Source organism: Cajanus cajan, chromosome 6, assembly GCF_000230855.2.
Source record: "Cajanus cajan strain Asha chromosome 6, NIPB_CcT2T_4, whole genome shotgun sequence".
NCBI classification, from domain to species: domain Eukaryota; kingdom Viridiplantae; phylum Streptophyta; class Magnoliopsida; order Fabales; family Fabaceae; genus Cajanus; species Cajanus cajan.
Window position 1 is genome coordinate 39,822,093 of NC_138522.1, and position 16,837 is coordinate 39,838,929.

Here is a 16,837-nt window from a genome sequence, read left to right on the forward strand (position 1 = left end):
ATTTTTAAATATATAAATTATATTTTAAATTTATAATAAATAATTTATATTATAATACAAGATTATTTTTTATTATTGATAATTTATTTTAAAAATATTAAAATTTAATTTATAAATAGTTATGGTAAATAAAAAATAGATAAGAATTTAAGAATATTCTTACAAACTCTCTCATAACAAAAGAATTTCCAAAAAAAATTGTATAATAAATTTGTTATTATTTAATATATAAAAATTAAAATTGACTTATATATAAATTAATTTAATTTTTTATTAATTTTTTTATTTAAAAGTTCTTTTTAAATAAGTTATCCGACAGCTGTTTTACACCGATGATGTAATTTTATTCCAAAAATTAATTTTTATAAGTTTTTTAAAAATTTTAAAAATGGATAACTCGTGTTTCTTAAATTGGTTAAAAATCATGTTTCAAAACACAAATGTTGGAAATAGTCGTTTCTCCAAATCACGACTTTTGTTTATTTTTTACTTATTTTATTTTAAAATGAAATCATGTTATTAAACACAAACTTTTAATAAATAAAAAAATGAGTCGTGTCTTCAAACACGATTTTTCTCCTATTTTTTTTTTTTTTTTATATAATGCCTAATCTTTTTTTAAAAAAAATTAAAGTAAATTTTGTAAAGAATGTTGTAGTATTTTTAAAAAATATATAATTATATTAAATATCAAGAATATAAGTTTTAATATTATAAAATTAAATTACTATTATATATAAATATTTATATTTTATTAATAGTATTAGAATTTTTTTAATTTTTAAAAATTATATATTTTAATAAATTTATTAATAGTGAAGTAAAAAAATATTAAAAAATTGATTTTATTTTTTAAAATTATTTTAAAAATTAAAAAGAAAATGAAAAAAAGGGAGGGGAGTCGTGTTTGTAATCACGACTCCATTTTTAAAAAAAAATCATTTTATCAAACACGACTTCAATTTAAAAAAAAAATTAAATTAAATAAATAAAAGTCATGATTTAAAAGATGAATATTTATAAAATAGTACTTATTATTAATAATTTTTTATTATTAAATTTATTATTATACAAAAAATATTTAGATTTTACTAATAGTAATTTTATAAAATTTATTTGAATTTAAAAAAAATTAAACGGTAGAAAAAAATTAATAGCGAAGAAAAAAATTAGCTTTAAAAAAATAATGAAGAAAAAAAATTTAATAATTTTTTTTAAAAAGTATATAAATTTATATTAAATATCAAGAAGAATAGCTTGAATGTTATAAAACTAAATTAAATTTAGTATTATATATAAATATTTAAATTTATTACTATATATAATTGTTTACTCCATTAATAAATTTTCTAAAATGCATAATTTTTTAAAAATTAAAATATATTTTCTATAATTATTATTAGTAAAATCTAAATATTTATATATAATAGTAAATTTAATTTTATATCATTTGATTTAATTTTATAACATTAAAATTAATATTCTTGATATTTAATACAATTATATATATAATATGTATTTTTATTTTTTTTTAAATAGTATGAATATTTTTTTAAAATTCATTTTAATTTTTAAAAATACATTAAACATTAAAAATGGGAAGGGAGTCTATTTGCAAACACGACTTCATTTCTTTTTAAAAGAATTTCGTGTTTAATAATTATTTTAAAATTTGTGTTATTAAACATAATTTTTATTTTTAAATTTAAAACTATTTAAATATTATAAATAGAGAAGTCATATTTTGAAACATGATTTCAAATTTAAATTTCGTGTTTAGAAAACACGATTTATCTATTTCCAAAAAAAAATTGAAAATTATCCATTACAAGAATTTTGAAATAAAATTACATCGTGAATATATAAACGCGGGTATCTCGAAATAAAGGAAAAGTTGGAAACCCCATTTACTCGAGATAATGGAATAGTAACGTGGCTATCGTATAAAATGGATGCTTGTTCGTCTCTCTTTAGTGTCCACGTGGCTATCGTATAGACGGGGTTTTCTTGAAGAAAAATGATATATCTTTCAAAAATTCATTCCGAATCATCCTCCAACTATTTAAAAAGCTTTTTTTTTTAATTAAAAAAAAATTATAAATGTGAATCATAATTAATTTGAAAAAAATTTCAGTCAAAATTTTGGAGGTTACCGTAGTAACAGAACTAGAAACTTTAGATAGTGGGGTAACATTTATTTATATTAAAAATTTTACATGTAACGTAGTTAATAGACTGGAACAGGACGTTCCAAAATTAGAATGAGTCGTTCCAAATTACTAAAACAATGGTGATTTAGTAACCTAAAAGTTCTAGAACGGGTCATTCCCAAACCGGAACTGGCTGTTCCAAACTACTAAATAGACCTAAAAATCTTAGTCGAGAATAAGTCGTTCCAAACAGGGTCGTTGTGAGTTAAATGTAAGCCCGGAACAGGCCATTTTGGTTTGAGAACGGACTGTTCTGGATGTGAATTTTTCACATGAAGTATGAGTCCAGAACGGGCCATTCTGGATTTGAAACGGGTCGTTCTGGCCACTCCTAACATCTATAAATATGCCATGCATGCAGTTGAGAAGAAGAGAAAAAGGGAACTTAGAGAGAGGTTTTAGAGAGAAGCTTTGGAGAGAAGGACTCTAGGCTAGGAAGCTTGCTTTTGGAAGATTGAAGTTCCCGGGTTGAGCTTCAGAAGGAAATTCCGCTTCTTCTCAGTTCTTGGCTATTCTGAGCCAATCTTCAGGTTAGGAAAGCTTCATGCATTATTTTCCTTGAAATGATTGAGTTGTTGGGTGCGGATTGAGTTAAAAAGTTGGGTTTTGTTGTTTGAAAGAAAAAGAGATGATTGATTTAAATTAGTGGTTGCATGTATGTTCTTGTGTTTTAGAAGTTGTTTATAATGTGGTTAAGTTGCTAAGTTGTCTGATGAAGATGAGTTGAGTAGTTGTTGGCTTAAGTTGTTTATATGTTGTGTGTTTGATGAAACTAAGTTATTTACATGTTGTCTATCGTTGAATTATTAATAATTCGAGATGTATAAGTTGAAGTAAATTATTGTTGCGAAGTTGTTTAAAGTTGTTTAAAGTTGTTAAGTTGCATTAAGTTGATTTAAAGTATCAAGATGACTATTGTTGTCAAGTTGAATGAAGGGTGTCTATGGTTGTGAAGTCGTAAAGTTGATATTGTGATAACTATGGTTGCTCAAGTTATTTATTCAAGTTGATATAAAGATGCCTATTGTTGTCAAGTTGTATAAAGATGCCTATTGTTGTCAAGTTGATTGATGAGGTTCCACTTGGTGAATCCTCAATGAACACATTCAAATCCTTCTCGGTTCTTTGGAAATGTGGCAAGGAAGGAAGCTCCAAGAAGCATCAATGTTACCTAAGCTTGACCAAGCCAAGTCCGGAAGAAGAAAGGGATAACCTAGCTCTACAAAGAGAGGAGCTCAAGGAGGGTAGAGGTAGGTTATGAGTGACTTTCGGAGGAAGAGAGTTCAATGTGAGAAATCTCATTCATAAATCCAAAAGTGCTATAAGACTCGGCCATAGGAAGATTTATAGGTGAAATTAGGTTAAGGGTTTAAGTTGGGTTCACCTAGAGTTAAGTAAAACCATGGTATGGTTAACTTAACTCTAGGCGCCAAAATTTGAATTCTAAAATTCAAATTTTGGTGCCAACCGGCCACCCCCTCCATGTGCTCTCATTTGGCATGTAATTAGGAGGCCATTTGAGTTGCATTTCGGATCACACCATGTGCATGTGTTGCACATGGTCGAAATGCACACCAAATGTGCTTTTAATTACATGCTAATGAAAATACACATGCAACCTTAATTAACCCTAAATTCCAAATGACCTCTACATGTAATTCCTACACTACAAAAGGCCGAAAATACAAGGCCCAAAAGAAAATACAAGGCACCAAGGCCCAACCCTATATTAACCCTAATCTAATGGGCTTGAGCTAAAGCCCAACAAAATAAAGTGATGGGCCTTTCTTGGGCTTGGGCCCACTCTTCATGCATCCTTCTGGCCATTGCTCTAGTAGTTGGGCCCTTAGCCCATGGGCCTCCTCCATCATCCCCTCCCTCTTGAAGAGGATTTGTCCTCAAATCCAAAGTGTCCTCCTCTTGTGTAGCTAGTCCTGTAAACAAAGAGAGATTAGAAACATTGAAACTAGAACTAACACCAAACTCAGAAGGGAGATCTAGAACATAGGCATTGTTATTGATTTTCCTAAGGATTTGGAAGGGTCCATCTCCTCTAGGACTAAGCTTTGACTTTCTTTTGGAAGGAAACCTATCCTTCCGAAGGTGTAGCCAAACCCAGTCACCTTCCTTGAAGATAACTTCCTTCCTACCCTTATTATTGTATTTTTGGTATTTTTCTGTTTGGGATTGAATATGATCTCGAACCCTCTCATGTAATTTCTTGACAAACTCAGCCCTATATGTGCCTTCTTTATGAATAAAGGAAACAACATCGGGAAGAGGTAATAAATCCAATGGAGTAAGAGGATTAAAGCCATAAACAATCTCAAATGGAGACATGTTAGTGGTCTTGTGAACCACCCTATTGTAGGCAAACTCCACATGAGGAAGATAGTCATCCCATGACTTCTTATTGCCTTTGAGGATTGCCCTCAACATAGTCCCTAGAGACCTATTTACTACCTCAGTTTGCCCATCAGTTTGGGGATGACATGTGGTAGAAAATAGTAGTTTAGTTCCTAACCTGGCCCAAAGAGTTTTCCAAAAATGGCTTAGGAACTTAACATCTCTATCTGAGACTATAGTTTTAGGTAACCTATGTAGTCTCACAATTTCTTGAAAGAATAATTTAGCAATGTTACTTGCATCATCCACTTTGTGGCAGGGAATAAAGTGTGCCATTTTGCTAAAACGGTCCACAACCACAAAGATGGAATCCTTTCCTCTTTGGGTTCTAGGCAATCCAAGGATAAAATCCATGGAAATGTCTACCCAAGGAGAAGAGGATATGGGCAAGGGGGTGTAGAGCCCATGAGGTTTTGTGGTAGACTTTGCTTGTAAACAAGCAATGCAACTACTACGAAACCTTTGGACATCTCGTTTCATATGAGGCCAAAAGAATTTCTCTCTCAAAAGTGAAAGAGTTTTCTCAATTCCAAAATGCCCCATGAGCCCACCCTCATGGATCTCCCTAACCAAAAGTTTTCTAATAGATCCTTGGGGTATACAAAGTTTGTTTTCTTTAAAAAGAAACCCCTTAGAAATATAGTAACCGTGGTAAGGTTTTTGAATACATAAAGAATAAAAGTTAGCAAAATCAAGGTCTTTCTCATACAACTCCTTGATGTCATCAAACCCTAGTATTTGAGAACCTAGGGTGTTCAATAAAACATGTCTTCTTGACAAAGCATCAGCTACTACATTTGTAGAGCCCTTTTTATATTTGATAACATAAGGAAATTGTTCTAAATACTCAACCCATTTTGCATGCCTCTTATTTAATTTATGTTGACCCTTCAAATATTTAAGTGATTCATGATCACTATGTATGACAAATTCCTTGGTCACAAGATAATGTTCCCAAGTTTGAAGGGCACGAACTAAAGCATATAACTCCTTGTCATAGGTAGGGTAGTTCAAGGCAGCCCCATGAAGTTTTTCACTGAAATAAGCTATAGGGTGGCCACCTTGTAACAACACAGCTCCTATGCCAAGTCCTGAAGCATCACATTCTAGCTCAAAGGTTTTAGAAAAATCAGGCAAAGCTAGAACAGGTGCTTGATTAAGTTTATGCTTTAGATCTTGAAAAGCTAAGTTATGTTTTTCCTTCCATTCAAAGACCACATCCTTCTTCACCAACTCATTGAGAGGTGAAGCTAATATAGAGAAGTTAGGAACAAATCTCCTATAAAAGCTTGCCAAACCATGGAAGCTCCTAACTTCACTTACATTAGTAGGAATAGGCCATTCTTGGATGGCTTTGATTTTCTCGGGGTCGACATGAACCCCATTTTTGCTTACCACAAACCCTATAAAAATAACATTATCTACACAAAAAGTGCACTTGTCCACATTGGCAAACAAGTGATTGTCTCTAAGGACAAAAAAGACTTGCCTTAGGTGATCCACATGATCACTTAGACATTTGCTATAGATTAAGATATCATCGAAATAAACAACTACAAACCTACCAATGCAATCCCTAAGGGCATGATTCATCAACCTCATGAAAGTGCTAGGTGCATTAGTAAGCCCAAATGGCATTACTAACCATTCATATAATCCAAACTTAGTCTTAAAAGCGGTTTTCCACTCATCACCTTCTTTGATTCGAATTTGGTGATATCCACTCTTAAGATCTACATTGGAAAATATGGATGACCCATGCAATTCGTCAAGCATGTCATCAAGCCTAGGAATTGGGTGCCGATATTTTATGGTGATGTTGTTGATGGCTCTACAGTCACAACACATCCTCCATTTTCTATCTTTTTTTGGCACCAAGATGACAGGTACAACACAAGGACTTAAACTCTTTTGAATCCAGCCCTTCTCCAACAATTCTTGTACTTGCTTTTCTATCTCCTTGGTTTCTTGTGGATTAGTCCTATAGGCTGGTCTATTCGGAAGACTAGCCCCAGGCACAAGATCTATTTGATGTTCTATTCCCCGAAAAGGAGGAAGTCCAATTGGGCCTTCCTTTGGAAATATATCATCAAATTCTTTTAAAAGATTTTTAATCACAAGAGGTAGAGAAGTTTCCAAAGAAGATGTGGCAGTGCAAGTTAATGTTCCTCTACACATGAGGATATGAGAAGATGGTTCAATAAAGAGAGAAGTTTTGTGTAAAGGTTTTGGTTGAAAACTCTCTTCTTGAACTATCTCTAGAGAGGGAACATTAATCTCTCTAGAATCCTCTTTTTCATCAATTTTTAGAAGTTTTTTTTTCAACCTTTTTTTATTTTCCTTTTTCTTGCTCACGTTTGGCCTTCATTTGTACTTGATTTTCTATCACTTGTGAAGGTGACAAAGGATGAAGCACAAACTTTTTACCCTTATGAGTGAAAGTTATTTTATTAGTTAGGCCATCATGATGAGTTTGTTTATCAAATTGCCATGGCCTACCCAATAAAATATGACAAGCCTCCATAGGAACTACATCACATTTAACTTTATCTTGATAGTTCCCTATAGAAAACTCTACTTCCACTTGTTGGTTGACCACCATATCCCCATCATCATTAAGCCAATGAAGTTGATAAGGTTTTGGGTGGGAAGTGGTAGTCAAACCCAACTTTTCAACCATCCTAGTGCTACAACAATTGCACCAAGATCCACTATCCACTATGAGAGAACAAGCTTTGTTTGAAATATTACATCTTGTATGAAAGATGTTCTCTCTTTGGGATTGTGTATCACTAGGTTGGTTATTGAGGACCCTTCTCATCATAAGAAGTTCTCCATTATAAGGATAAGTGACCTCACATGATTCTCCTTCACTTGCTTCTTCTTCATCCTCACTTGAAGATGAAGAAACAGTAGCTTCATCTTGGCTACTATAAATGTCTTGGCCCCTTAAAATCATCACTTTTTTGTTAGGGCATTGAGAAGCAATGTGGCCTCTCCCAAGACACTTAAAGCATTTTATGTCACTAGACTTGGTGCTAGTGTATGAGGTGTTTGTTTTTTTATCTTTTTCTTTACCTTTATCTAGATTTTTGGAGGAAGAAGTATTTTTCTTGTCAAAATCATTTTTCTTACCCTCCCTCTTGTAGTTATCCTTAGAAAAAGAAGATGAGTATGAGCTTACTTTAAAACCTTTTCGTAAATTTTGTTGTTCAACTTTTATGCAAAGTTGAACCAAATCATCCAAATCCCTATAAGGGAGAAGCTCAACCTTATCTCTTATTTCATAGGATAATCCACTCAAAAACCTAAGCAATGGTAATATTTTCCTCTTCTCTAATGCCAGCCCTCATGATGTACAACTCCATCGTTTGTCTATATTCTTCCACAGTCATATTTTTTTGATGGAGTCTTTGGAGCTTGTTGATAAGCTCCCTAGTGTAGTAAGAGGGTATATGCCTCCTCCTCAAGGCACTCCTTAATTCATTCCAATATTGAATTGGAGGTTCATTATGGAGACGCCTATCTCTCACAAGAGAGGTCCACCAATACATGGCATGACCTTGAAAACTCAAAGTGGCTAGGGAAACTTTTCTTTCTTCACTTACTTGGTGGCAAGTGAAGATTTGTTCCACTTTCATTTCCCAGTCTAGGTAACCCTCCACATCATCTTTTCCATGAAAATAAGGGAGATCTACCCTAGATTCCCTTGTCTTGGAGTTCCTATGGATTCTCCTAGGAGGTGGTTGATAATGATCTCCTAAAGCTAGGCTGTTATGTATTGACTCTCCTAGTGTGGAACTATGAGCGTAGGAACTATGTTGACCATGGTGATGTTTTCTTTTATCTTTCTCCTTTAATAAACGAATTTCCTCCTCCATTAGAGCAAATTGAGCTTCTTTGTCAAGTTTTTGTTGTAATTCTTGCTCTTTCCATAGTTTTAGTGATCTTAATTCACGTGACAATTTAGTAAAACTTTTGTTGTCACTTGAATTAGTATCACTATGAGGAGTAGAAAATTCTTCCATTATAGGTGAAAGATTATTTTTTATGAATGAACTTTGAAAAGCAATTGTTTTTATGCAAGGTTAAGACTAAGTACTTAGAGGATTATGTATACAAATTGAACTTTGGAGGGAGGTGAGCTACTAGGAGCCACTTAAAAACCAAGCCTCTTCAAGTAAAAATTACTAATCCCCTTTGTAGTTAATCTCTACCAAATTCTTTTCAATGAAAATTTTTTTTGATGTTTTTGTGAACTATGATAAACTAGACGTATGAAAGCAAGTAAAACAAGTATTAAGCAACAAATTAAACTACCTAAACGTGTCCTAGGGTGAGAGCTTGAGAGATACCAAAGATCAATCAAGGACCACTCCCACCAAGTACTAACGAAAATTGACTAACTAAGGAGAGATGGTTGTGTACCAAAGACACTTCCAAGACACTCCTTGAAATGGCCAAATACAAGGTAATTACAAAGCTAAACAACAATGAAACAACTGGCTTTTTAAGAGAAATTAAAACAGCCACCAAAAATTAGTGAGGAATTAGTGACCAAATTTTGCAACAAAATTCAAATTAGTAAGGAAAAAATGGTGTTTGATCTTTTGAATTTTGATAGCCAAATCCGAGAGTCTCCCTTTTTCCTTTCCTCCTCCTTTTCTTAGTCCTCTTTTGATGACCCTTGTAGAACTAGCTTCTAAGGAGATAGGCTAGGTCAAGCATAGGTCACATTTGAGTTCCATAATGAATACAAACAGCAAAGGTATTTAAGAGTTAAAGAAAACAAGATTAGAGTAGGAGAAGATAATATGGATGACAATAGACAAGATTAGGCTAGGTCAAGGAAGAATAACCCTAAGAAAAAGGTTCTAGAATTGATTTATAAAACCAAAACACTCAAGAAGAATGTGAGCTGAAAATTTTAAGGTGCAATTTCACATCCAAACCGAGAAGACAACAATGTAGATTCAACTCCTTAATTGGCTTTTTCCTTTCAAATTTAGGTTTAGCACTTTTTTTTTTTAATCAAATTTCTTTTGCATATATATATTTTTTTTTTTATAATCCTAGGAGTTGCCTTTTTTTTCTTTTAATCAAAAAGTCACACAAGTCTCGGTCACACCTTAATTGAAGCTCCAAAACCGGATTCAAATTGAAATTCAAATGCCACTCAAATTAGGTTAAAATGTAATGAACATGTGACATGCTTTTGATGCTTGGTTGTTTTATGTAGCACATGCACGGTTTTGGCTCCAATTTTAAAATTCAAATTGCAATTCAAACACAATTTTCCAGCACACACCAATGAAACAAGATCAAACCTCACGGATTTAAAATTTGTGTGTAAGACATTTCAAGATTTTAGAAACCTAAAAATTTCTAAGAAAACTACTAATGATCTAGTAGTAGTTTATGAACTCAAACAAAACCAAAATGATGAGCTTATACCAAAGAAAAATAGATCTCGGCCAAATCCAGAAAATGATTCAAAATTCACTCAAAACAAATTTCAAATGGATTACTCAACATAACTAGGAAATATGAACATAATAAGAACTACACATGACTACTAAACATTGATTCAAAATAAAAATGACTCAAATACACATGGACCGAATAAAATTTCAAATATGACTCAAAGAAAATAAAAAGATCATAGGCAGAATTTTCCTAATAAGCACAAAGAATTGGAGCATGATTCATGGAGCATATAATCAAAGACGCATATATGAACCATTCAAGCACAAGAAACTAGATCCATCAAATTTTCAAGGCAAAATTAGATCTAGGAAGGAATCAACTCAATAGTGACAAAAACTCAAGATGAACAATATGAACATAAGATGAACACAAGAACAAGTTGAACCACGGATCAAAATTCAAGAAGATAAACTTATCTCTTGAAGACCGAAGCTCTTGATACCACTTGATGAGGTTCCACTTGGTGAATCCTCAATGAACACATTCAAATCCTTCTCGGTTCCTTGGAAATGTGGCAAGGAAGGAAGCTCCAAGAAGCAACAATGTTACCTAAGCTTGACCAAGCCAAGTCCGGAAGAAGAAAGGGATAACCTAGCTCTACAAAGAGAGGAGCTCAAGGAGGGTAGAGGTAAGTTATGAGTGACTTTCGGAGGAAGAGAGTTCAATGTGAGAAATCTCATTCATAAATCCAAAAGTGCTATAAGACTCGGCCATAGGAAGATTTATAGGTGAAATTAGGTTAAGGGTTTAAGTTGGGTTCACCTAGAGTTAAGTAAAACCATGGTATGGTTAACTTAACTCTAGGCGCCAAAATTTGAATTCTAAAATTCAAATTTTGGTGCCAACCGGCCACCCCCTCCATGTGCTCTCATTTGGCATGTAATTAGGAGGCCATTTGAGTTGCATTTCGGATCACACCATGTGCATGTGTTGCACATGGTCGAAATGCACACCAAATGTGCTTTTAATTACATGCTAATGAAAATACACATGCAACCTTAATTAACCCTAAATTCCAAATGACCTCTACATGTAATTCCTACACTACAAAAGGCCGAAAATACAAGGCCCAAAAGAAAATACAAGGCACCAAGGCCCAACCCTATACTAACCCTAATCTAATGGGCTTGAGCTAAAGCCCAACAAAATAAAGTGATGGGCCTTTCTTGGGCTTGGGCCCACTCTTCATGCATCATTCTGGCCATTGCTCTAGTAGTTGGGCCTTTAGCCCATGGGCCTCCTCCATCATCGATATAAAGATGCCTATTGTTGTCAAGTTGTATAAAGATGTCTATTGTTGTCAAGTTGTATAAAGATGGCTATTGTAAAATTGTATAAAGATGCCTAATGTTGTGAAGTTGTATAAAGATGCCTATTGTTGTGAAGTTGTATAAAGTTGCCTATTGTTGTAAAGTTGAAAAGTTGGGGACATATGGTAAATATATATGTCCTATGTTGAGATACATAGTACTAAGATGATAAGTTAAAAGTTATTTTAAAGTTGAATCCCTTATTACTGTGTGGGCGACATGGAAGTAGTCGATCCATGTCATGGTTGAATAACCAATTTGAGTAAGGTATCTAGTTAGAGATGTAGTCTTTGACTAGGTATTGGAGGGTGTATGGTACTTGGAGGGCAGTGGGTGGGCTAACGCTATATGTGGATTGGTTATGAAAGCCAAGGTCATGGTAGGCCCATATCCAAACCCTTCTGCCTTGAAAGTAGTACTGAACCTCCGAGTCTAAGTGACACACCTGAGTAATCGCCTATTGTTGTCTATACTTGGTTCTCTTCTGAGTTCCTAACGATGTCCTATACCTGACCTGGTTGAGATAAGTCAAACATTGGATTCGGTAGGGTTTATGCCACCTAGACTGCTCAACCTCAATTGTTGGAGATCTCCTAGTTGTATATGCGTGACGACGCATTAGTTGATGTTGCATGGGTTGTTGCATTCAAGTTGTATATAATGTTGTATGAATGAGTTGATAGTTGAGCTATTGTGATAAATACTATGTGATTGTGTTGTGATGAGTTGTTGATCACTAGGACTAGAGGAGAAGTTTTCAAAGTTGCTCATCCCATTGTGTGGATTGAGATAGTTATGGTGCTCTGAGAGCCCAATTTGTTTAAAAACCCTCCTTGAAAAGTTGTCCCTTAGAGTGGATGATATGTTGTTCTCCTCTAGGACTTGGTTGGTCCCGTGTGTGGGTAAGGTCGAGGCACACGTGTATGAAGCAACTACGGTATAGGGGTCATGCCGAGCTATACCGATTACAAGTGGCCAATTTAAGTAAAGTACGATGTGTTGAAAATGTTGTTTCTATTAGATGATGTTGTATATCTATTATTGTAGGTGTTGTGTTGCTTTAAGTTGCAAGTTGAAAGTACAATTCTATTGTTGTTTATTATATGTTGATGCTATTTTTATATGATTATTGTTATGAGCTTACCCTAGCATGTTTTCTCTTGTGGTTAGGACTGCAATGACCATACCTTGGTATGTGAGCAGATCAAGATTAGGTTCTCTGCTAGACTGGGTGAGCTTCTTTTTGGTTGAGACTCAGGAGGAGGGTAGACGTTGTATTTAGTTGATTGATAGCATTTGACTACCTAGTTTTTGTATAGGGTATTATTCTCTACTTTCAGTTATATATATTATGGGACTTTTTAGTTGTGTATTCTCATTATATATATAATTGTTTAGTAGTGAGATTTTATTTTATACTTGTATCTGAACACTATAGACAGTGTGAGACCTGGTGGGTCGTTACACTTTTATGGTATCAGAGTCGGTCGAGCCTAGTGGACACTCTGTGGGGGTGATCTCATTAGGCTTCTGTTGTATAGTTCTTTGTGTTGTGTTGATAAGTTGTTGAGTTGTGTGTTGGTTGTCCATTGGAGATGGGTGATAGAAAGTATAAGGTAAATTTGATATAATTGCCTTTAGTCGATATCGACATGATCTTAGGGATGGATTGATTGTCTGTCAATCACATTCTTATAGATTGTGCCAATAGGGAGTTGGTATTTCCTCAGTTACAGGATGAGTTGTTGGTGTGAGCTAGCTAAGTTAAAGTTTTTTTGAAGGATGGAGCAGAGTGTTGTATGTCGTTTATTATTGTGAATGTGGAAAACGAGTAGATTATTGGTGAAATTGAAGTGGTGAGGGAACCTAGGATGTTTGTTGTTAGGTTGCATGTGAGTTTAGAAACTCAATCGATACATGAATTTTGAGAATCCATGGTTGGATTGGAGAAATTGTTCATTTTTGAGTTGTAGAGAGCCTATGCAATGTTTTTCTTTGTTTGCATGTGGTTGGTTTTCCTGATTTTCAGGTTTGGAGCACGCCAGGCACAAGGTGGGTGCTCCGGGCGTGGAGACTCTTATGAGTTTTTGTTCCAAGAATGCCAGGCACGAGCTGAACGCGCCGAACGTGAATGAGTTTTAGGACTCTCGAGTTGGGATTAGGTCGGACGCGCTCAGGCTGTGCTGGACGTGAACATGTTTATTTATGATAGTTGAAATGATGCTTAGGCATGTGTTGAAAGTTGAAGATTTGATCATGATGGTGGATTGACCATGTATGATGTATGATACATTACTACATGTGATGCCTTATGGCATGTGTCTAGCCTAGGACTTGAGGAGAGGGAAAATATTTTTGAACTGGAAGAGCTCACATAGAGTCTCTTGAGAGTGGTGCTTAGATATACCACTGGATTTGGGTGAGAGTGGTGCTCAGGTAGGCCACTAGGTTGGGTGAGTCTCCTCTAAGTCCTTAGCTAGTGTTGGAGTGGAGTTTGAGGTCGAGTGTATCTCCATGGTATACTCTTGTGTTGTTGGTAAAAACGAAAGATGGAGGTAGCTGGTTGTGTGTAGATTATAGACAGTTGAATAAATTGACTATCAAGAACAGATATCCGCTTCCTAGGATAGATGACTTGATGGATCAGCTTAAAGGAGCATCGGTGTTCTCCAAGATTAACTTAAGGTCAAGATATCACCAAATAAGGGTGAAGGAGAGTGACATACCTAAGACTGCATTCAGTACTAGGTATGGTCACTATGAATATGTTGTGATGCCGTTTGGGATGACCAATGCCTCAACAGTGTTCATGGATTACATGAACAGAATCTTTCGGTCATTTTTGGATAAATTCGTGGTGGTATTTATTGATGACATCCTTATTTATTCCAAAAATCCAGAGGAACATAGAGAGCACTTGAGGTTGGTGTTGGAAATTTTGAAGGAGAAACAATTGTATGCCAAGTTATCAAAATAAGAATTCTGGTTGGAAGAAGTGAAGTTCTTGGGTCATGTTATTTCAGCAGAAGGGATTGCAGTTGATCTGGCTAAAGTGGAGTCGGTGTTACAGAGGGAACGCCCAAGGACTATCACAAATATTAGGAGCTTTATGGGCTACTATAGGAGATTCATTGAGGGATTCTCCAAGATAGTGATGTCGTTGACCTAGTTGACTAGGAAGGATCAGCCTTTCATATGGATAGAGTCCTGTGAGCAGAGTTTCAAGGAGTTGAAAAAGAGGTTGACTACTACTCCTGTATTGGTGTTGCCCGATTCTAGTGAGCCTTTTGAGGTATATTGTGATGCTTTTCACCAGGGATCGGGGTGTGTGTTGATGCAAAACAAGAGAGTAGTGGCATATGTTTTAAGGCAGTTGAAAAAAAATCATGAGAGGAATTATCCCACTCATGACTTGGAGTTAGTAGTTGTTATTTTTGCCTTGAAGGTATGAGAACATTATTTATATGGTGTTAGGTTCAGCGTCTTCAATAATCACAAGAGCTTAAAGTACTTGTTTGATCATAAGGAACTGAACATGAGACAGAGGCGATGGATGGAATTTCTAAGGATTATGATTTTCAATTGATGTAACACCCGGGGAAGGCCAATGTTGTGGCGGACACCTTGAGTAGGGAATCCATCCATGTCTCTATGTTGAGGGTGAAGGAGTTGGAGCTGGTGGATAAATTTAGAGGTTTGAATCTGTGTGTGGAGTTAGCTCGAGATCACATTAGATGTAGAATGACTACCATAGCTAGTGAGATCTTGAAGCAAGTTGGGTTGAAGCAGTTGCAAGACCCATAATTGATGAAGGTTCTTAGTTTGTTGGATATAGAGGAAGCATTTGGCTTTGAGATGGGTGAAGATGGGATTTGAGGTTTAAGGGCAGAATTTGCCTACCTTAAGATTCTGAGTGAAGGAGACAGTTTTAGAGGATGTCCTACTACTGGTGGAGTTCACATACAATAATAGCTTTCATGCTAGTATGAGGATTTGAAGCATTGCATGGTAGGAAATGTGGGAATCCTCTGTGTTGGTGTCAAAGATGGTGAGTCGGTGGTCACGAGGGCTAGAGTTAGTTTTACAAATTATTGAGGAGGTGAAATTGATTCAAGAGAGGATGAGGTTTGCCTATAGTAGGTAGAAATCATAAGTTGATAGAAGGCAGAGGCCTTTGGAGTTTTCTGAGATGGAACATGTGTTCATGTTTTCTAGTTGGAAAAGTAGGTTTATGATCCAAGTCATGTGGTAGAGATGGATGAGGTGCAAGTTAGAGAGAACTTGACCTATGAGAAGAGATCAGTAGCTGTAGTTGATCACAAGTTGAAGGAGCTCAGGGGAATATCCATCAACTTGGTGAAAGTTCATTGGGATACAGCTACTGGTGAGGCGACCTGGGAGGTGGAGAGTTAGTTCAAGGAACGATATCCATTTCTCTTTTCAGGTAAGCCTATTTTTAGGGACAAAAATTCCTGTTTGTTGGGAGGTATTGTAACATAGTTAATAGACTGGAACGAGGCGTTCCAAAATTGGAACGGGTCGTTCCAAACTACTAAAATAAGGGTGATTTAGAAGCCCAGAACGGGTCGTTCCAAACAGGGTCGTTGTGAGTTAAATGCAACCCCGAAACGAGCCGTTTTGGTTTGAGAACGGGTCGTTCTAGATGTAAATTTTTCACATGAAGTATGAGTCCAGAACGGGCCATTCTGGATTTCAAACGAGTTATTCTGGCCACTCCTGGCTTCTATAAATATGTCATGCATGCAGTTGAGAAGAAGAGAAAAAGGGAACTTAGAGAGAGGTTTTAGAAAGAAGTTTTGGAGAGAATGACTCTAGGCTAGGAAGCTTGCTTTTGGAAGATTGAAGTTCCCAGGTTGAGCTTCGGAAGGAAATTCCGCTTTTTCTCAGTTCTTGGCTATTCTGAGCCAATCTTCAGGTTAGGGAAGCTTCATGCATTGTTTTCCTTGAAATGGTTGAGTTGTTGGGTGCGGATTGAGTTAAAAAGTTGGGTTTTTGTTGTTTGAAAGAAAAAGAGATGATTGATTTAAATTAGTGGTTGCATGTATGTTCTTGTGTTTTAGAAGTTGTTTATAATGTGGTTAAGTTGCTAAGTTGCCTGATGAAGATGAGTTGAGTAGTTGTTGGCTTAAGTTGTTTATATGTTGTGTGTTTGATGAAACTAAGTTATTTACATGTTGTCTATCGTTGAATTATTAACAATTCGAGATGTATAAGTTGAAGTAGATGATTATTGTTGCGAAGTTGTTTAAAGTTGTTAAGTTGCATTAAGTTGATTTAAAGTATCAAAATAACTATTGTTGTCAAGTTGAATGAAGGGTGTCTATAGTTGTGAAGTCGTAAAGTCGATATTGTGATAACTACGGTTGCTCAAGTTGCTATAAAGATGCCTATTGTTATTAAGTT